Source organism: Ambystoma mexicanum, chromosome 11, assembly GCF_040938575.1.
Source record: "Ambystoma mexicanum isolate Mex_15411 chromosome 11, UKY_AmexF1_1, whole genome shotgun sequence".
In the NCBI taxonomy this organism is placed as follows: domain Eukaryota; kingdom Metazoa; phylum Chordata; class Amphibia; order Caudata; family Ambystomatidae; genus Ambystoma; species Ambystoma mexicanum.
In genome coordinates this window covers 210,982,924-211,004,274 of record NC_090934.1, presented here as the reverse complement: position 1 = coordinate 211,004,274, position 21,351 = coordinate 210,982,924, and the positions used below count along the sequence as shown (strand labels likewise).

At 45.4% G+C, this 21,351-nt stretch overlaps 1 protein-coding gene across 4 annotated transcripts in view; it reads right to left on the bottom strand.

The window, feature by feature from the left end:
• Nucleotides 1-21,351, bottom strand: part of PIGV (phosphatidylinositol glycan anchor biosynthesis class V) — a 449,007-nt gene that overhangs the window by 339,241 nt on the left and 88,415 nt on the right. The window contains exon 3 of one of the 4 annotated variants that reach the window (XM_069622867.1): nt 21,170-21,259. The exons of the other annotated variants lie outside the window; for them this stretch is intronic. The gene's annotated coding sequence lies outside the window, so the exon portion shown is untranslated. The remainder of the gene's footprint in view (nt 1-21,169; nt 21,260-21,351) is intronic. 4 annotated transcript variants of the gene reach the window in all.

Genomic DNA, 21,351 nt, shown 5'->3' with positions numbered 1-21,351 from the left:
GTTAGACTATGTGATGAAATCCCCTGCCTAATTCTGGTGATATCTAGTGAAGTGACGAAGGCGACCACATGCCTTCCCAATATAGTAAACGATGGGCCCAGGACAGGTATGAGGAGGAGACCCTTGTTACCGTCACTTAATGGCCATCATCAGGAATCACTGATACACTTGTGACCTTTGCTTTTAGTTTGAGCAGAGAGGCGGCTCAGTTACAGATGGCAAGTACCGGCACTTATGCATGGACGAATGCAAATAGCCAATCGAACATTGCAGACTGGGTTTTTCAATCTGCGGCCCACACACTTCATCACATACATAATCCTCAATCAGATGCATGGTTCAGATAATAGAATCAAGGCGAATCCATCTAGCTTCCCCACTGATTTTCACACACTGGTGAAAACGCTTGAACACAATAACCAACATGTGGAGGGATCCAAGGGCATAAAATGACTGTGTCAAGTCAGAGAAGCATGGTAGTTTGGAGAAGTAGATTGTGGCAGGGTGTGGGCTCTTGGTGCAGGAAGGATATTGCAAACAGAACTTTGGAGTGCACAAGGCGAGTTGGGGCGAAGAGGTGGGAGTTGAGTACAACAAGATTAAGGAGGGTCAGGAGGAAGTGGGAGTCTAGAATCAGGAATAGGTGGTTAAGGAACATCAGGAGGATGTTGAAGCCGAATCTCAAGAAGAGGTGCTTAAGGAACATCTGGAGATTCATTAATTCTCCTCTTCTGCAACTGTAGGGATGGATGAGCTGCGCTCCGCAGCATGACTGAGTTAATCTCCACATGCGCAGCCAAATCCACTGATCCTTGGTAAGCCTGATTCAAACTGATAGCAAATGATGCCGGTGTAGCGTCCTACCTTAAATTGGATTTTTCGCTCATTTTAATTCATGTAACGCCCACGAGCGCACCCTGCAATTTCCACCTGGGCCGCATATTACTTTTCTTGCAATATTTATCTAATTTGTGTGTTGTGTTAGAGTACTCCTCCAAGTGCTGCCGGCCCTTCAAATCCTGCTGTGTTTTGCATTTGGGTATATTTCAAATCCTGCTGTGTCTTGCATTTGGGGTACATTTCAAATCCTGCTGTGTCTTGAATTTGGGTACATTTCAAATCCTGCTGTGTTCTGCATTTGGGTACATTTCAAATCCTGACGTGTTTTGCATTTGCTTAACTCGCTCTGCACTTTGCTTGTTTTTTGCCACCTCTAAAGTGCAATTCTTGGCATAACTCAGTCCTAGCTACACTTAAACGTAAGTGTAGGGTGGTTGAGAGGAAATGGCAGGCTTCTTGTTCATCCTCTGACAAACTGGCCTGTCGTCTACTCCAAAGGCAATACTGACTCTATATGTGCACTAATAGAGCCCCCATCCAAGCCAGCGTCTCTGCGGCATTTAACAACACGGCCAAACTCTTTAAAATCTGCAAGGAACTCGCCAACCCTGCTGCAGTTTCTACCGCTCCTGTCGCTTCTCAGGCTCTTTGCACGACCCTCATTTCTCAATTCATCTCTAAAACCTAGGATATCCTGTCCTCCCTCTCGTCCCCTCCTCCTCTCCTCCCCAACCCTTCTTTGAACCCTGACCCTCCTACAGTCACATCCCCCTCTTTCTCTTCCTTTCCTCTTTTCTCCCCTGACAAGGTCTCTAGACAAGTCGCTCTATGAAAGTCTCGTCAAAACAGGTTTATCCATGTTCCTCCAAAACCATCAAGGACTAGATTGACACCCTTGCTCCTGCCCTGGCTAACTTCTGCAACCTCTCCTTCTCCTCAGGACTTTTTCCATCCCCTCTGAAGCACTCTCTCGTGCACCCTCTTCTCAAAAAACCCACTGCTGACCCTTCTTGCCTGGCTAACTATCGCCCTATCTCCATCACTCCCTTTTTGGGCAAACCCCTTGAAAAGCTGGCAATCTCGCAGCTCAACCTTCATTCCGATTCTGTTGGCTGTCTTCATGACCATCAATCTGGCTTTAGCGCTGCCAGAAGCACAGAAACTGCTCTCCTGAACATCCATGAAGATCTGCTCTCCAACTTTGAATCTAACATCTCATCTGACCTCATCCTACTCGATCTCCGTTCTGCCTTTGACACGGTCAACCATACCATCCTGCTCAATCGTCTCCATGACAACCTGGGCATCACCGATCAGGCTCTGGCTGACCTCTTTCCTGTCTGATAGACCCTCCCAGGTTCAATGTGGGTCCTTCCTTTCATCTATCTCTTTCTGCTGTGTTCCTCAGAAGTCTAATCTCTCACCCTGGCTCTTCAACCAATACTTGGCAACTCTCGCCCACCGCATTGCTATTTTCTGCTCCAACTTTCAGTGCTGTGTGGATGACACTCAACTCATTTTCAGGCTCCCCCTTAGCCACCTCCTCTCCTTCTCTGACTGCCTAGCTGCCATTCAGGACTGGTGTGCTGCCAATGATCTTTGCCCGAATATCAGCAAGACAGAGATTCTCCTCATCGGCACACCGTCTCCATCCGTTCCCTTCTCTCTCTGGCTGGCCTCCCCTGGCCCTCCACCTACACCTACCTGTGAGGCTAAGAACCTCAGTGTCATCTTCGATTCCACGCTCTCCTTCTCTGATGTCTCAAAAAAGTCAAACTTCCTATTACACCTCCTCAGAGGTATTCTGCCCTTCCTCTCCTTCCCCCAGAAGATCACTGTCTCTCGAGCCCTGGTCCTCTCTAGGCTTGATTACTATAATAGCCTCTTTCTAAATCTACCTGTCTCTACTCTCCGTCCTCTACAACTCATCCAGAACAGGACTGCAAGACTTGTCCTTGGCCTCAAGCCCTAGGATCGTATCTCTCCAGCCCTGAAATCTCTCCATTGGTTCCCAGTGGCTGCAAGAATTAAATACAAAACCCTTTGCATTGTCCACAAGGCTTTCTGGGGCCTGGGTCCAAAATACCTTCAGCTGTCCCTCCATAAATACCTTCCCTCCTGAGCTCTTCGCTCCTCTACCTTTAACTCCCTCAGGGTCAGTCGCTTTTCAAAGAAACGAGCTGGGGTAGATCTCGGTCTTCGGCTTGGGTCTCCCTCTGGAATAGCCTCCCTGCCACTCTGTAACTTGAAGAGAACCATCTCCGGTTCCGGAAGTACCTCAAGATCTTTCTCTTTGCTTCTGCCTTCGTTCCTCCTCTGCCCTGCTGATCTGCTTTGTCTTAGCACTGTGCACCTGGCTTACCCTCTGGCTTTTGGGCCCAGGTACCTGCTCAACCTGCCACCCACCTTCACTGCCTATGGCGATCCCTTGCACTGGAGTCTGTATCTGTAACCATACAGCCCGCCCGCCCCCGTTTCTGCACTTCCAGACACACCTGGTCTGCTGACTTACCTAGCACTTGCCATTCGCTAGATGCACTGTCACTTTCTCTTGCTCTTACTATTCCTTAGCTTAGAACTTTCCACCCCCCCCCACCCATGCACTTTCCCCTGTCCCCTCTCCTGTGCACTTGCACGTTCTCAATGTCACTTGGCCTACAAAGATTGTTGTTTTTGTACTCCCTTGTTCCCCTCCCTTGCCTTGTCGCGCTCTTAAAACCCACGTGTACGAGCACGATATTAATAAAATATATCATATGATATGTAGTACCATGACGCTGAGAAACATCTTTCTTGGAGTTGATGTTCAGGAGGAAGTTAGAGAACATAGAAGAGGATGAGAGTAGAGCTTAATCACCAAAAGGAGGTTGAAGTGTAACACCAGAAGAGGATGTTAGCCAGATGGGTAGATAGCAAGAACAGGCAGGTTCGGGAGGGAGCATCTGGCCCAAGGCAAGTGGAAGTAATGAGACCCTGATTTGCAGCTCATGGTAGGAGGAAGAGCAAACATCTGGCTTTGTATTTCAGAGGAGCAGAAGTGCAGCTGTAGAGTCGCTTGGAAGGGACAGTGAGCCAGGGCCCCATGACACAGAGGTTGTAGAACCCTCAGGAGACTACCAATATCAGCTGAACGGGGGGGGAGTAAATCAGGTTGGCCAGGCTATGGAATAAGAGAGAGAATCCAGTGTTCCTTACTTGCTAGAGGCGATCCAATGTTTCCTGAGTTTCCTACAGCTATTTAGGAGGTGGCCGTATCTCACTTAATGCTCAAATTCTACAGTAGTAGAAAAGAGGAGGTTGGCATTGAAACTAAGTGACCAAGGAGGAGTAATCCTCCAGAACGTAAGAAACATAAGGAAAAGGCCATGTGTATTTGCTCAGGTTTGTTATGGAGAGCACCCACATTTTTGTATGGGACATTGGTAGCTTTCAATGGGGTAGGGACAGATAAGTTAGCATGAGCATTTCAAAGAGAACATTGGTTTTGGAGACTGCTTATTTTTCCTCCATTATATCAGAGGGTCCCAGGGAATGAATGAACAGTGGAAGGAAGGCTTGAGACTTGACATTACCAGAGGGATTTATGGTGGGAGATCTTTTCGCTCAATGGTTTCGTTTGTATTAGTTGTCCGTAGGAAACCATTAATACAAGTCCAGAAGTAAAATTTGGCTTGGTCTTGTTTCCTCATCTATTTTGTGTGATCCCCTTTCATAGGATTTGCACGGATCACAAAGAGGAAGCTGGATGAATGCGAAATGCTTTAGCTAGGATAGGGCATCTACATCAAAGTCCTGGCACGACCCCATCATTGGAGTCTGGATCTCATACATCTTGTCACTTATTGGTCTCATGGCTTACAATGTGCTACTCCGGGTTGGACATTGTATTCACAGTGGCGCTTTTCATGGCCGCAATGCAGGCTTTGGGCACCTGTGACAGCAAGACTGCCGGAGCAATAGCCTCCTCCACATGGGTGTCATCCTCTTGCCAGATACATAGAGGAGCATACGACCTCGGTCATTCTTGACCAGTAGTCTCCACCATCACGGCACTGGCCGGTCCAGCTTCCCATCCCTGCAGATTTACTGTTTAGTGGCAGTTTTTGAGATTTGTGTCGCAACGACTCCTCGCCGAGATCCAGACGCTCTTGAAATTACCGTAAAGAACCAGAAACCTCTGCCTTTAAGACACAACCTGTTGGAATCTTTGGATCCTGCAATCATATTCACAGAACATGATTTAGGGGGTACCTACCACCTTGTTTGCATAAGGGCAGGGGATGAGTGGAAGATAGCAGTTAAGACCTGCTAGGTCACTGCGAATATTATGTAACACCTTTCCGGCCTAGTAATGCTACAGCTATATTCCAGTGCTTTATGGATGCCATCTTGTCTAATCTACTGGGTTTATCAGACTGGTTTTACCTGGAATATATAATTGTGTTCAACTCGATGTATACAGTACATGCGACTCATGTTTCTGATGTTCTGACCAGGCTGCCTGATTTTGTTAAAGCAGAAGTGTAGCCTGCATGCCACTTGAATAGAATTCTTATGTTAAGTGTTTAGTGCACAAAATATCCACATGGATCCCAAGAAGGTACAGGCCATAGTTATGATATGATATGGCATTTATAACGCGCCTGTACAAAGTGTTTCTGTGTGAGTCCATCTCAAACCCATGCAGCAATTCTTAGGATTTGCTCATTGTTACAGTGGGTTTATACCATCATACAGCTGCTTTAGGTTAGACACAGCAGAGCCAGGAATTCAACTGCAACAATTTGTCAGAACCTGCATTCCAGGTCCTGAATAAAGCATTTTCGGAGCACTCTGATCCTGCAACATCAGGATGAGGATCGCCTGAACAAGCCATAGGACTGGTCCTTTTGTACGAATGAGAAGACAATTGACAAAAATATCCAGTGACTTATTATTCCTGTAAGTTAAACCAAAACATTATGCTATTATTAAAACAGAACTACTGGCTATTAAAGCTGGCTTTGGACAAAGGAGACATCTCCAGGGTGCCAAGTGCCCTGCAGAGGTTCATACCGACCACCAAATTTTACATTACCTCAGTTCTCTAAGGTGCAGAAATAATAGTTTTATTTTCTGATTATATACATTTCAGGTACCAAGAATAAGCATCCCAATACCATATCACGCTCTCCTGAATATACAGAAGAAGCACCCCAACCTGGCCTCTTACTGTCTCCTTCCAAGCACTTCTTGATAGCCCTTCTTCCTCTTGTGGATTGATTGCGAGTGCAAACAGCTCATAATGACAGTACTAGCTCTACTTTTAATTCACTCCAGTAAACTTTACATTCCCTGTGAGACAACCGGCACAGTCATCCCATTTGACTCCCACTACATGACTCAAATACTGCTGGTCATAGAGAAGCAAAGAGTACCTTGGAGTTGATCCAGCATCCGTTTTAGTGGCCTGGTTTCGACACTCAAATAAAGCAGTACATTCAATCTTGCCATGTATGTGCTCAGGTCAAGACAGGCCAGCGGAGACCTGCTGGATTATTACAGGCTCTGTGAATACTGCCTCACCCCTGACACACTGTGGCCATCGATCGCATCGTTACGTTGCCTCCATCAGAAAAGCATATACAGATTATGGTAGTGGTCGACTGCTTCATTTTGTTCATTTTATGCCATTCCTTGCTGTCTGTCTACCAGGGATATAGCCAGATACTTTTTCCAATTAATATATATTACCTGAATGACCTACCAGAAAAATGTGTGTCTGATCATGGTTCGCCATTTACTTCTTAGTTTTGGTCTGCCCTTTCTTCCCATAATAGGATCTGAGGTCTCATTATCATCTGCAAAGGACAGACCACACAAAGCAAACCATGGGGCAGTACCTCCACTGTATTGCTAATGGCCCTGCAGGACAACTGGTTGTGTTATGTGGTTACTGCAGACTTCACTCTGTCACTGGCTTTATACCCTTCTCCACAAATGGACAGCACCCCCAGGTCTACAGATGTTTGCAGTCATCCCCAGTGTTGCAAGGTCAACTAACACTTTTATTCACCAAATAAAGGACATTATGTGATGAATTGCCATCTGGCAAGGGTGCAAAGCCCTGTCTTTTTTTGATTTTTATCAGTACATAAAATGATGCAGGCGATTCCTTCTCCAAAGGAGTAATCTACTGAACAGATCCCCCAACCCCTTTGTCGCAACTCCATACCAAAAGCATAGTGCACTTGTGCCCTGCTGACTCAGTAGCCTGATCCGCAGCACCCACTCTGCTTGTGGCGCAGGGCAGGTTCAAAGGTCACAAGATGCCCACTCGACCGATGCAGCAACAGCAAAGTCACTGCAGCACAGAGGCGACATTTATGATATGGTCCCTGTACCCAAACTACGATGTTCACGAGTACCCCATGCTGATGGCAGGGTAATCTCCAAGAATAAACTATGCCTGAATGTAGGCATAGTGCAAGGTGATATTTATTCATTAATCTGTATTTATTCATTTGTAACACGCAAGGGCCCATAGGCATTAACCCCTTAAGTGCCACCGACGAGCCGGCTCGTCAGTGGAAACTGCTCCAGGTTGCCACCGACGAGCCGGCTCGTCGGTTTTGGCACTCTGCTTTGCCCAATCCCTGCAAAGTAGGGATCGTGCAAAACTGTAATCCAACCCCCGGGCTATGTGAGGGGGAGGTCCACCCTCACTGCCAGGGGGCTGGATTACCTTCAGTTTCACGTCGGCGTGCGTAAAACACGTCGGCGTGAAACTGAAAGTAAAATCACTGCAGCAGCCATTTTCGGCTGCTGCAGTGAAGAAAGAAGGTAAGAGCCCTTCTTTCCCCCGCGTCGATCTCTGGCTGTATTTCAAGCCAAGGATCGAGGCGGGTATCGTTGGAAAGGGAAGATTCTCCCCTTTACAACACTACCCATTGTGTGGCATTGCTGCCCGCGGATCGGGTGCAGGGCGCGCGATCCGCGGGCAGCAATGTAACCGGATCAATACAGAGCCGTTTGTGAAGCGGGGGGAGGGGAGACTGCTTACTAGGTAAGCGGCCCCCTTCCCCCCGTGGCCCCAAAGCATGGGGCCATAGCGCCAGAGACCCCTGGGGGCAGATGATCACTGCCCCCAGAGGTGAACAGGAAAAAAAAAAAAAAGAAAATCGAGGGAAGGGAAGAGGTGGGAGGGCGTTTGGGGCCCTGGGGCCCACTAGACCACCAGGGATATGGCAAAAAGTGGTATCCTTGGAAAGGGGAGGTTCTCCCCTTTCCAAGGACACCATCTACATGAGGCATTGCTGGTCACGGATCGGCACAGAGCGCTCAATCCGTGACCAGCAACCCACTGGACCACCATGGATCCGTTTGTGAGTTGGGGAGAAGGGGGCTGCTTCAAGTAAGCAGCCCTCTCCCCCCTCCCGACCCCCAAAGCATGGGGGCACATGCATGTGAACCCTGGGGCAGATGGCTGACCATCTGCCCCAGGGAATGTAAAAAAAAAAATGAAATGATGGGAAAAGGGGGTGGGGACAGGAGTGGGGGTAGCGGTGGGGGTGGGGGGCCACTAGCCACCATGGATTTTTTACTGAAGGTGGGGGTTGGCCCTGCGCAGAGGTATGTGGACCGGAGGAACAGCCAGTAAAGCAGAAAAGATGGGGGTGAAGCCCCCTCCCTGGCAGCCAGTCCCTCAGGGCCCACATTTGGACACAGTGGTGGGATCTGCCCCCTCCCCCCCGACTCGCCGGGCCCAACACGAAACCAGACAAGGGGGACGGGTCTGTCAGGAGGGGAATGAGAACCCCTCGCCCAAGGCCCTGACTGTGCACCGTGGTGCTGCCAAAAATCATATACAAACAAAACACTGGCCACACGGTGCCCCAGGCATCATCTGACCTGTGACAAAGGGGTCCCTTGAGGAATCGGGCCTTGAGGCCACACACGGGTCTCCTGGTCCCCGGTAGAAATGGGAGACCAGCCCGCCCCCCAGGAGACTGCTGCATGGTGGGAACTGAATAGCTGGTCACGATAAGTGAGCCAGATTCAACCACAACCCTTATCGCTAGGAGGAGCCACTCTGAGCACGGCTGATGCCCTGTAATCCCACGGCCCCATAATCAGGCTAAGAGCATCACAAGAAAGGGAAAACAAAGAAGGCCTAAAGTGGTTTTGGGGAATACCGATGGAACCAGGAGTGTGGGGGATCCAGAGGAATAATAGGGAGGTGTGGGCCCCCTTCTTAAGGGCGTGTGCCTGCCTCCCCACCTGAAAGAGTGCTTGAAAAGTCTGGGCAGAACAGGCACGGGCGCAAGGAACCGGTCTGTGTAGGGGTGGCCTGGAAGGGTGCGAGGCCCAACGACCCACGAACTGAAGTGACAGTCTGCTCTTGGTAAAAAGACAATAGGTGATCTCCCCAAATTGCTAAACCCCAGAGTAAACTCGGACCAAACTCCAGACGAGGACCCATAAACCATTGACGCTCGGGCGGTCTTTGCACCGCAGGGGGATTAAGAGAACAGTGCACAGCATCGGCGGCATTACCCTCATCCAAGCGCATATACGGAGGGTAGCGGTGACACATGGACGCAAGGGCTAAATTAGCCAACTTTGTATATACCCTGAGAACAAACAAAGGAGGACTTCACAAATGTGAACACCATGTCTCTGGTGGAGGAAGAAACCCATTGGTGGTAGAGTCGACAAAATTACCCAAAGGATTGACAAGATGGAAGAAAGACTGGAGGAGGTAGAGCACAACCAGTCCTCCTTGGACGACCTTGGAAACCCAGATGGACGTATGCCTGTCAGAGGTCGAGAGGAGAGAGTAGGAGATACTACTCAAAATTGACGATCTCGAAAATTGTGAAAGGCGAAACGACCTCCGAATTTTTGGGAACCCGGACAAAGATTGGGAGGCTGAAAAAGACATGAGGAGAACCCTGTATGAAATTACGAAACTCATCTTTGACAATGACACGATAGATGAGGCAAAGATTGAAAGGATCCACAGAGCCGGGGGCACAGCGGAAGGTGCCGGATCGGTCCTCGCCAGCTTTCATAACTACGGAGACAGGCTTAAGATTCTTGAAAGGGCAAGAATAAAGGGACCAGTGCTGATCCGTCTTCGCTCATCCTCACAAAGAGAAGGCTTTGTTCACCCCTCACCAAGTGGCTCAGTGAGAAAGGGGTCAGATACAGGTGGGGCTTCCTGTTTTCCATTTCCATCAAAATAAATGGCTATAAATACAGGCTCACCACGGAAGAAGACATACACAGGGTAACCCGAGAACTTACGGGAGAGGAGGAGACCCCGCACACCTCAAGAGAGAAGACACCAGAAGAGGGTCACTGGCGGATGAGGGGCCCGTGGTGGAGACGTATTCCAGGCTCCCGAAAGTACAGGAAGCTGAGCACCGCGCCGGGGGTGGGGACCTGACCTAACACTGGGCCGCGCTTCTATGACCATCGCTCTATGGATGGTGATCAAACATTTCGAGACACCCACGTTGGGGGGCTCTTGCTTGTAGGTTGTTTGAAACCCATTATTGCTGTAATCCTGTGAATGGTTTATTGAGGGAGACAAGCACGCAGGGAAGGCTATTGGTTGTTCTTTAGGTAAATGGTTGGCGGGGGAGAGAAGAGGGGCTCTAGAACAAGTGGTTTGACGAGAAAGGGACACGAATGAACGGGTGCCATAGGTGGTTATGTTCCAAACCTGTGCCTTTATCCGGGAGGGATCGGACGCCCGGGGGGAGGGGAAAGGGATTCTTGGGGAAAGGGAAGGAACCCTTGGTACATGCTCTATCCCTACTTTCAGGATCCTATGGCACAGCCCACACGGACATCTGTAATCCTCTTGGATGGCGAAAATCGAGCTCCCGGATAGGGATAACGTGATGGCCACAGCTTACGTGGGACCCCAGGGTGATATCCTGAGAGTGGGCACCCTGAATGTAAAATGGCTGAACTCGCCCACGAAAAGATCATTGGTGGCAAGGGAATTCCGAAGGTCAGGACTGGATATCCTGTTCCTACAAGTGACTAGATTCACTAAGGGGGAAGAGAGAAGGATTCCAAGTGGGCAAATCGGCAGGGAATACTGGGGCTTGGGTCCTTTGAAAAAGGCAGGAGTGGGGATTCTGGTCAATAAGGCTCTCAGATGGAACTTACCAGGGTCTGGTCGGATGTGGAGGGAAAGGCCCTGTTGGTATCGGGGCGACATAAGGAAAGTGTGTTTCACGTTTGCCATGGTCTACCGCCCCAAACCAGGGCCAGCTAAGATTCTTAAAAATAGACTTACAGCTAAAATATTGGTAGAAAGCACGAGACACCTCATCACAGGAGGGGATTTTGATATATGGGCTGATAAAGAGACAGGCAGACACACATGATAGAGACCAGGACCCGCCTAGACCGGGACATCAGGAACTTCAGGAGGCACTCTAGGGGTATGGGCTTAGAGACACATGGTGACACTGTCACCCCGTGAAAGGGGATATACCTTTTATTCACCCCCACATGGACCATATATACCAGAATAGATTACATCTATATAGCTAGAGACTTGTGGGAAGAAGCACAGGGCTCGGTGATCACCCCGATCTCTTGGTCTGACCACGATATGGTTACGGTGGAACTACAATGGATGGCCTTGACCCCCCAGAGGGCCGAAATGGAGGTGTTACAAATCATTGTGAAAGGGACCCGTATTCTACTCCGAGATGAGCAAGGAAATTGGGGAATACTTTAAAACAGATCACACGGGCGAGATCGAGAGAGACGTCGTATGGGAAGCTGGGAGGGCCACTTGGAGAGGAATTCTAATTAGAGAAGGGGCAAGGAAAAAGAGGGAACAGCCATTAATCGAAGGTAGGCTGAGGGATGAGATTCAACAACTGGACAAAAGAGCACAGGAACCATTAGGGAGGCGGGAGGAACACATAGTGGAAGGAACTACACCTACTGGAAGAGGGTAAAATAATCCGAAACCTACTGTATTTGAAACAAAAATTCTATCTGGAGATAAAGCGGATGCTTCACTGGTGGCCAGATTAAGGGGGCAACGGGCCGAAAGATGGATCGCAGAAATTGAGGGGGCGGAAGGAACGAGTGGTGGTATTGCGGAGGCCTTCGCTACCTTTTATGAGAAACTATACGACTCAGAGGTGGAGCAGGAAGCAGGGTGCAATTGACAGGTACCTGGGGGAGATCCACCTACCCAAAATTCTCCCCATGGAGTGCTGTGCATTAGATGCCCCCATAACAGAGGAAGAAGTCAGGAGCGCAGTGGGAAGATCACCACTGGGAAAGGTCCCCGAGGGTAGACAGATTCATGGCGGGGTTCTAAAAGACATTTCTTCCCACCCTATTGGTATTCATGACGGAATTGTTTAACAGTATTTTGAACACAGGAAAGGCCCCGGAATCTTTCGACAGGGTGCTCATCACAGTAATCCATAAGGAAGGGTGGGACCCCCGGGGATGTGGATCTTACCGCCCGATCTCCCTCCTGAACATAGATGCTAAAATATATACTCTGGTCCTAGCGAACAGACTGGAAGGACACATGCCGAGGCTAATCCACTCGGACCAAGTGGGCTTCATTAAGGTCCGACAGGGAGCGGACACAATGCGAAAGACCCTCCACCCAATTCATGCAGCTGAAGAGATGGCCGGGGACCCTTCCCTTTTAACAGTCGATGCTGAGAAGGCATTTGATAGGGTAAAGGGACACAGGAGAAGGAACGGAGAAATTAAAAGGTTCACAGTGCTGGGGATGCAGATCAGCCTGGACACGATGAAATATTTGGGCATAAACGTTACAAGGACCTGTGGGGATCTATTTGAGGCGGCTCCCTCCACCCCGATGAACAAAATAAAGGCACACTTCCTAAATTGGCAGAAGTTAACAATATCCTCGTTGGGTCGCCGCAACATGCTAAAAATGGTGGTCCTCCCCAGAGTGCTTTTCTGTGTTCCAAATGCTCCCCATTCGTATTTCGGATGCATTCTTTAGAGAGATTTGGGGTGCCATTCTAAGGTTTCTGTGGCAGGGGAAAAAAGTGAGGATCCCCAGCGCTATAATGATATTACCCAAGGAGAAAGGGGGAGTGGGCCTTCCAGACATGAAGCTCTATTATCAGCCCATGCAACTCAGAGTCCTAATACCTCACCTAAAATCTCAGCATTACCTGCAATGGATTGCGCTGGATAACCTACAGCTGCGGCTTATCACAACATAAACGGTTCTTTGGGAGAAACAATGTCAGTGAAAACTTGAAACAATCTCAGGTTGCATCATATTTTTCATGCGCCATAGAAAGTTGATTTTCACATAATCATTTTATTAGGTGATGATTGGTAACTTAAAATTGTGGCCCTATGTGATGACACGTGTTTTCACAAACACAACGCCTTTCTCAAATCAGGGCTATCATTCAACAGCGACAAAGTTCAAATTCACTCGTCTTACAAAAAAGTAACGCAACACCATCAAAGTAAATGTGATTTACAGAAAACCAGTGCATTGAAAGTAAAGTCATAAATCAAGCATCAAAAGCGTACATCATTTTTGGAGTTTTAACAACATCATTAAATAATCATATGAAATTGTATTACCATAACACCAGTGGTTTAAATGCACCTAACATATGCAAATATGTACAGTGTCATATTGTTGAAACGCAAGAACCGATTCGTTATGTCAAGTACATTGTAATCACAGACATAAAAGATGGGGTAAGGGACGGATGTTTAGGGATTGAAAATTAGACAAATGTACATAAAGAAATAAAACAGGGGGAGGGAGGGAAACAGAAGAGAGAGTTGTTTTGATGAAATCCAGCTCATTAGCATATGTAGTGTGTACTTCGGTTAGTTATCTGAAGTACTCTCTCTTACCTATGCTCTGTATTCTATTCCAAAGATGCTCAAATGTAGGGTAGTCATGGTTTAAATCCCTCCTAATGGCTTAGAGGAACCGGCATCAATTTTGTGCATTACTTACTGTGTCATCTATTCGTTCACAAAGTGCATAAGGATCTGTTCTTAAGTCCCTTGTTTTGTGCACATAAGTACCCACCTATAGTGTGTTAATGTTAATGGATATTTGTACCGCGCACTATCACCACCGGAGTGGTCCCCTGGCGGCTCTGAAAAAATGGGGGGGTGAGTTAGTGGGAATGAGCTGGAAAAGTGCAAGAGGGCAGTGATGTGCTGTTGGCTGACTCAGCCCGGTGGGTCCATTGGCTGAGCTTTGGGTGTATTACGGTTGGAAGCCGTTGTGTGCTGTTGTGCAGGTCTATGTGTGGTTTGTATTGTTGTTGCAGTGTAGTGAAGTTTTTGCGGTTTGCTGCGTTTAAGGCCGGTTTGCTGCGTTTAAGGCCGGTTTGCTGCGTTTAAGGTTTGTGGTTGTGTTTGGTTAGAGTTTGAGAGGTGTATGCAGAGGGATGAAATTGTTAGTGGATTGGTTAGTTGTTAGTTGTCCCTACTAGTCCTCAAAAAACCGTTTGGTTCATTGTTCATTTTAAATTCACAACACATGGTTCCGAAAATCATGCGAGTTTAGTAGCGTTACTTCAAAGTTCATTCTAGTTTAAGATATTCAAAATGCCCCGTTCCAGATAAGGTACTGGTGCCCTCACTGTTGAGACGTACACTCTTGTTCGCCAACTTAATAACCAACGATTCAGTGTTTTAAACTCCCCGACTGTACGGCAATTACCTCTGTCAGTATATTAGTTATCTTCCCATCGGCAGTTGTCTAGTAACGTGCCTGGGCTTATCTGCAAAGATTCTTCTTTATTACGCATCCATGTGTCCGTGCACAATCAAGCGCCAGCTTCGAATGCAAGGATTTGTTTGCAGTGTGTTGCTATGGGTACGAATAGTCCTTCCCTAATTTCTACTATGGTCACCATGTTTTGGGTTGAATCCTAGCTTTGCAGTGCAATACATGTTAATAAATACGGAAACTAGAACCTGTAGAAAATACTGTGCTATTTTAACTGCTTTCCTTAAACTGAGTTGCTTGTCCTAAATAAGTGGGCTGAGTGTCTCATGTATTTCATGAGATGGCAATATATGTTTGATACTGTAAGAACGTAGCGCACCATTCTGAAGACACTTATATATTTATTATGTTTCCCAAAACTATCAGGTATTCTAAAGCTCAAAGAGAATAAATGGTAACAAGTGCGTAATATGCGTTGGTCCATAAGCTTATGATAATTAGTAAGCGGAGTGTCTCATGTATTTCACGACTTGACAATATATGTATATTCCTATAAAAACGAAGTGCACCGCTCTGAAGACAATAATAGAATTTTATGTTGCTCAAACCTGTCAGGTGTTCTAAAGCTCAAAAATAAATAATACCATGTGTGTGGTGTGTATTGGTCCATAAGGTTGTGAAACTTGTGAGTTAGGCATCTGCTCAGGTACATTGAGTATACCAATGGTGAGCATATACTCCTACAACATTATAGCACCAGCATGGATGCTTATAAGAAGACAGACATTTCATTATCAGAATTAAGTCCCCTCTCACATGATCTGAAGTAACTGAGCTTTTTTTCCTGCTTACCACCCCTGGGTCCTAATGTCACTTTTCTGAGTCCAATGAATTTAATGCATTTTTTTGTCACACAATTGGTGACACTGCTACCAATGCAGGGCTAAGGGCAATGATTTTTCTTACAGGTTGGCTTTTGAGGGGCTGGTCAATTATGGCGACGCTAGATCCTTAGAGCTAACAGATAAATGGTTTCATTTACTTATTGGTGGGTTTCAATGAATACGCTGTCGCGCCCGACTGAGTGTGGTGGTTAAAAAGCCAAATAAACCACCTAGAAAAACAATACACCAAAAACTCAGACATTAGACTGCGCCAGTTTCTTGTGCAAAAAATGTGTTCAATCGAAGTTGCCCTTGGTTATAAATTAGCTTATGCAGTTGCCCTTTATGATAACACGTGTTTCGGCTTATGCAGCCTTTCTCAAATCAGGGCGTTTTCTCTCTTTTTTATATAGAGAATGTTACATGTTGATACGTATTTACACAAATAAAATGATTAGTGGTAGTTACCGATCAGGTAAATGTCAACAGTTTCTGTTATACAGTGAATAACGGTTCGTTCAATGATCACAAATTGTTTGAAAGAAGATTTGTAAAGAAATGCACAGAGAAAAGGGGTTTGTGAAGGGGAGGATTGTATAGGTTTAGAAAAAACAACACATAAAAGTAAAGAAAAGAAAAGAAAAATACATTGTTAGTTTCGGATTGCATGGGACTAACTTAATTGTCTGTTCCAGAATAATCTAAGGTGTCCCAATACTAGAGTACCTTAGACAAAGTAATGGTAGATGGTAATTTACCTTGTTGTTTGAGTCTTGTTTATAAAAATTCTTGGGTCTTTGCCAAAATCATTGGGTTAAATCCTTGTGAACAAATTGAATATGGGTTATAATTTATACTGTATTTGGCTATTTAAATTCACAATCGGAATTCTCGTTTATATCAATAAACCATTTCGCCTATTTTACTGTTGGTTCAGGTTTTTCATCATTCAACTGATCTCTTTCTAAAGAGTTTCTTATTGTTTATCGTCTAGGTGCCCGCAAAAGTGCAACTCTAGATAAATATGTATCTAACATCAAACATACGTGCTGCTAATTTAAGATAGCGGGATCTAGTAATTATGCGTTTCAATACAGTCCAATACTCTGTACACATATTTAACACGGCAGTGCTTCACGCACTGTTTTAATACTTGAATCGGTGTGTGCAAACATTTCAGTGTTGATTCATAGCATTTCAAGCACACTTATGAATTGCAAGATGAATCAATGACTTTAAATTGCGCCGTCTCCACGGCTGCGCTCCTCACATTTTCCTTTTGCTCCCTCTCGCACGCACAGACATCAATAAAGTAGGCTTGTAAATTGCAGACGGTCTCTTACCTTCTGCTCTGCTATCCGATCAATGGCACGCGTTGGCTGGTTGTCAAAGACGCCGAAATGGCGTCCCGTTAGTATATTTAGTTTCGTTAGTATATTTAGTTTCTTAGCGCGTTGACATGGCAACGCTTCCTCTCGGAGTACTTCGTCTCTTTCTATGAAGGTTCACTCGAATGGCGAGCACCATGTTTTGGGCAAGTTGGAGCGTGAAAACGTTAAAACTCATGCTTTGTATTGTTTGATCCCCAATTTTTAGTGATTATTATAGGGTAATTCTTAAACTGAAAGTATATTAAATTGTTCAATTAACTCCATACTCAATTATGCTAAGACTAGCAAAGTACTTTTAACTCTGTTGGCTAAAAAGATATATATAATATAATGCACACGATTAGTTTTACACGTCCATATGTGCCCTCAATGAACTAGCCATCTACAACACGTATTTTGTGCTTCAACGCACGTGCAATGATAAATTGGATTTATAAACTCATTATTATTGGCGTATTTTGGTTAAACCTGAGGTACCAATGAATTTGCAATCAAAATTTCATTTTCACTTAGGTGCCAGTTTTGAAAGGTGGAAAAGCATATGATTTATAGATTAATATTAGACATTGTAAATACTCTTATCATATCTACGATAGATTTAATTCATTCAGTTATATGTTACCAGGTGTAATAAAGTGCATTTTAGGAAGGTTACCACAATACAAGTTTAGTGAATGTCACTAGACATGAAACACATTAATCTGTCTCAAATGGGAAATCAGTATTGTTCAAATCGTAGTAATTTTAAGAAGGACACAATTTCACTGTCTGAATTAAGACCCGTAGCTGTAGTATTAAATTGACAAATCATATTTCTCTTTTATTTACTTTTATTTGTTGTTTTTTTCTAAACCTATACAATCCTCCCCTTCACCAACCCCTTCTCTCTGTGCGTTTGTTTACAAATGTTCTTTCAAACAATTTGTGATCATTGAAGGAACCGTTATTCACTGTATAACTTAAACTGTTGACACTTACCTGATTGGTAACTAACACTAATCATTTTATTTGTGTAAACATGTATCAACATGTAACAATCTTTATATAAAAAAGAAAGAGAGTACAAGCCCTGATTTGAGAAAGGCTGCATAAGCCGAAACACGTGTTATCATAATGGGCAACTGCATAAGCTAATTTATCACCAAGGGCAACTTTGACCTTTTCGATTGAACACATTTTTTGTCAATCAATAAATAACTATCTGCGCAAGAAACTGGCGCAGTCGAATGTCTAAGTTTTTGGTGGATCAATAATTTTTCTTGACTTCCAATAGAGGGCAAGTGTTCTCGGATCCTGACCCTAAATTCCCTAATGGTGCTGCTAATGTAGATCATGCCACATTTGCAAATGATCGCATACACCACAAATTTGGTTTGGCAGTTGATGTTGTCTGTTATTTTGGTCTGAGCTCCTTTTGTATCTTTGAATACTTTCATATTGTCTAATGCATAGTGACACATTAAACATGTACCGCATTTTCTAAAGCCTGAAGTTCCTTGTTGCATTCATGTTCTTTCCTGTACTTGCTTAATTCCCCTAAGGAATGATGGATTTAGGTCTGTTTTCAGGGTTTTTGCCTGTCTGAAGATGGAAGTTGGAGAATCATCTACAAATTCTCTTATATGTGGATCTAATTTAAGCAAATGCCAGTTCTTTTTTAAAGTCTTACGCAATTGTAAATTATTTGCGCAGTATGTTGTTATGAATTTCACTTTTTCAGCAGGCTTGCTCGTCTTGGTTTTTGGAATTAGAGTCTGTTCTCTATTCAGTCTTTGTGCCTTGTCTTGTGCTGTTTAAATACATTTCTTAGTGTATCCTCTGGCCTTAAACCTGGTTGACAGAAGAGCATACTCTTTCATAAAGACATCTTCTTGCTCTAATGACCTCTCCTTTGGGAATGTTCATTATTACCGCATTCTGATGGCAACTGCTTGCAAAAAGAGTCGAATTTACTTCAGTTTCCTTCCTCTATGTTTTGGTCTTTAGTTGGTTGTTAGATATATATATGGTGAAGTCCAAGAAATTAATGTTGGTGTCACTGCTTGTTCCAACAAATTTGATGCCTATGGGATTACTATTTGCTCTTGAAATGAATTGCTCTTAATTCATCTCGAGTCCCACGCCAGATCATCAGAACATCATCTATGTACCTAGTCCACAATATGACGTTTGTTTGGTATGCGTGATCCGTATAAATGTATTGGTCTTCAAGCATAGACGCCAATGCTGCGGCATATTTAACGCCCATGGCGACACCTCTGGTTTGTCTGTAGAATTCCTTATTGAACAGAAACACATTATTATGTAATGTTGTCATGAGCATCTCCTTAAGCATCTTAACAGGATGGTATAGTGAGGCTGAGTCCAGTTGAAATATATAATCTATTGTTTCCAGTGCATGCTCATGCTTGATCGAAGTGTAGAGAGCTTTTACATCCCAAGTTACTAATTGAAAGCATGGTTGCCATGTGACTTGTGATATCTTCTCAATTGCTGATGTAGTGTCTTTAAAATGGGACTGAATTCCAGAGACTCTTTGATTACTCATCACCTAATCCAATCATCACCTAATAAAATGATTATGTGAAAATCAACTTTCTGTGGCGCATGAAAAATATGATACAAACTGAGATTGTTTCAAAGTAAATGGAGTAGAGGGACGTTTTTCTCCATTTGAATTTCATATGCATGCGACACTTGTGTTGAACTACAAATGACCGTAGGGTGCTGAGACCTGGACGTTGGTATCCCCCACAAAAGTCCCCCATAACTTTTCAATTAGTGAAAACTTGGTTGTCAAATAATTTAATGAAACAACAATGTGAAAAATCAATGTGCTGTCAATCCTTAAAGGAAGAACACCCTGACCCTAACGGGGGTGCCTGGCCTTAGATGGCGGACGGTGTAACGCCTATATAACAGGGATGGATCGTCCCCACAAGAGAGGCGGAGGAGTACCTCTCATTGCTAAAGAAACCATCGCTATAAGGAGGATTCATAGGGAACTCGGCCACAATTGTGATTACCTTCTCAATCAAAATCAATCTCTCCCCAAACCTCACCTTTGCCCTCCACATCGTCTATCAAGCCCCAGGCCCCATCACAGAATTCCATGAGGCCTTGATTCACTCTCTCTCAGACAATCTGAAAAAGAACTCCAAAGTCATGCTCCTGGGTGATCTTAACCTAGGCCTCAATGACTCGACGGATGTCCATGCTGCAGTCTTGAACAAAGCCTTATCCACTCTAGGGTTTTCTCAAGCCATCTCCGATCAAATCCACATCAAAGGTTGTTCACTGGACTGGGTCACCCACCATAATTGTTCTGTTCTAATCACCAAAAATACCCCTATTCCATGGACTGACCACCACTACTTCAAATTGATCTCAATACCGATAAAGGGCTCCTGCAGCCTGTGACCCCTCTTCCTGTGGCACTCACGAGAAGCTCACGTCACCCCACTGCGGAAAAGATCACGCCTTTCCTCAAGGTGCTGGCTCTCCAGCCCCCTTTTTCCAAGGACCCTGACACTCTCGCTAGTGCCTTTAAACTGGCCATCACGCAAGCGTCGATGCCAGTGCTCCTCTCACTCTCAGGAAAGCAAAGAAAGCTAAGCATTCTAATGCTTGGTTCTCTCAGGAACTGATCGAACTACGCTCCAAGAAGAGAGCGGCACTCTCAGGCTGGAAAAGCAACCCTAATGAAGCCTCTAAGATGGTCTTCAAGGCTATCTCCAAAGACTATAAATCAGGTATAATCAAGGCCAAAGCAGAGTCCTTCAATACAAGAATAGCAAATGCAAAATCAGGGACAAAAGAAATGTCTTCAGGGGGAAAATGCTTTCACCCCGCCTCCCATCCCCCTGAAGGATGAAAACTGGTGCAATAACATTCAATCCGCCATGCTTGATAAACTGAATACCTTGCAAAATAAAATATTAGCCCATCAACAGGCCTTGACTCACCTAATAGTCAATCAGCACAGTAACCCGCTTACGTCCACCAAAGCCAACTCATCCCCACTTTTCGACTTCAAGGATATGAGTGAATCTGAAGTCATCACTCTCCTCAAATCCATTAAACCTTCCAATTGCAAAGGAGATGTTTGTCCGGCTCAGTTCATTAAGGACTGTGCCCCTACCCTTGCACCCTTTCTCACAGCATTTATCAATGCATCCTTCCAGTCTGGCCATGTCCCAACTGGACTTAAGGAAGCCTGGGTACGCCCGCTCCTTAAGAAACCCTTCCTTGACCCAACAGTGCCGGGGAATTATAGGCCCATTATAACTGTCCCTTTTTTACTAAAAATACTGGACAAAACAGCCTACCTGCAAGTCCAGAAATTCCTTGAAGACAACCGTCTTTTGGGCCTCTGGCAGTCTGGCTTCCGTCCAAGGCACAGTACCGAAGCAGCTATCCTAGATTAAAAAAATCAAATGGACGACCTCAGAGATGCAGGCAAACCAGCGCTCCTTCTGCTCCTTTATTTATCAGCTGCATTTGACCTGGT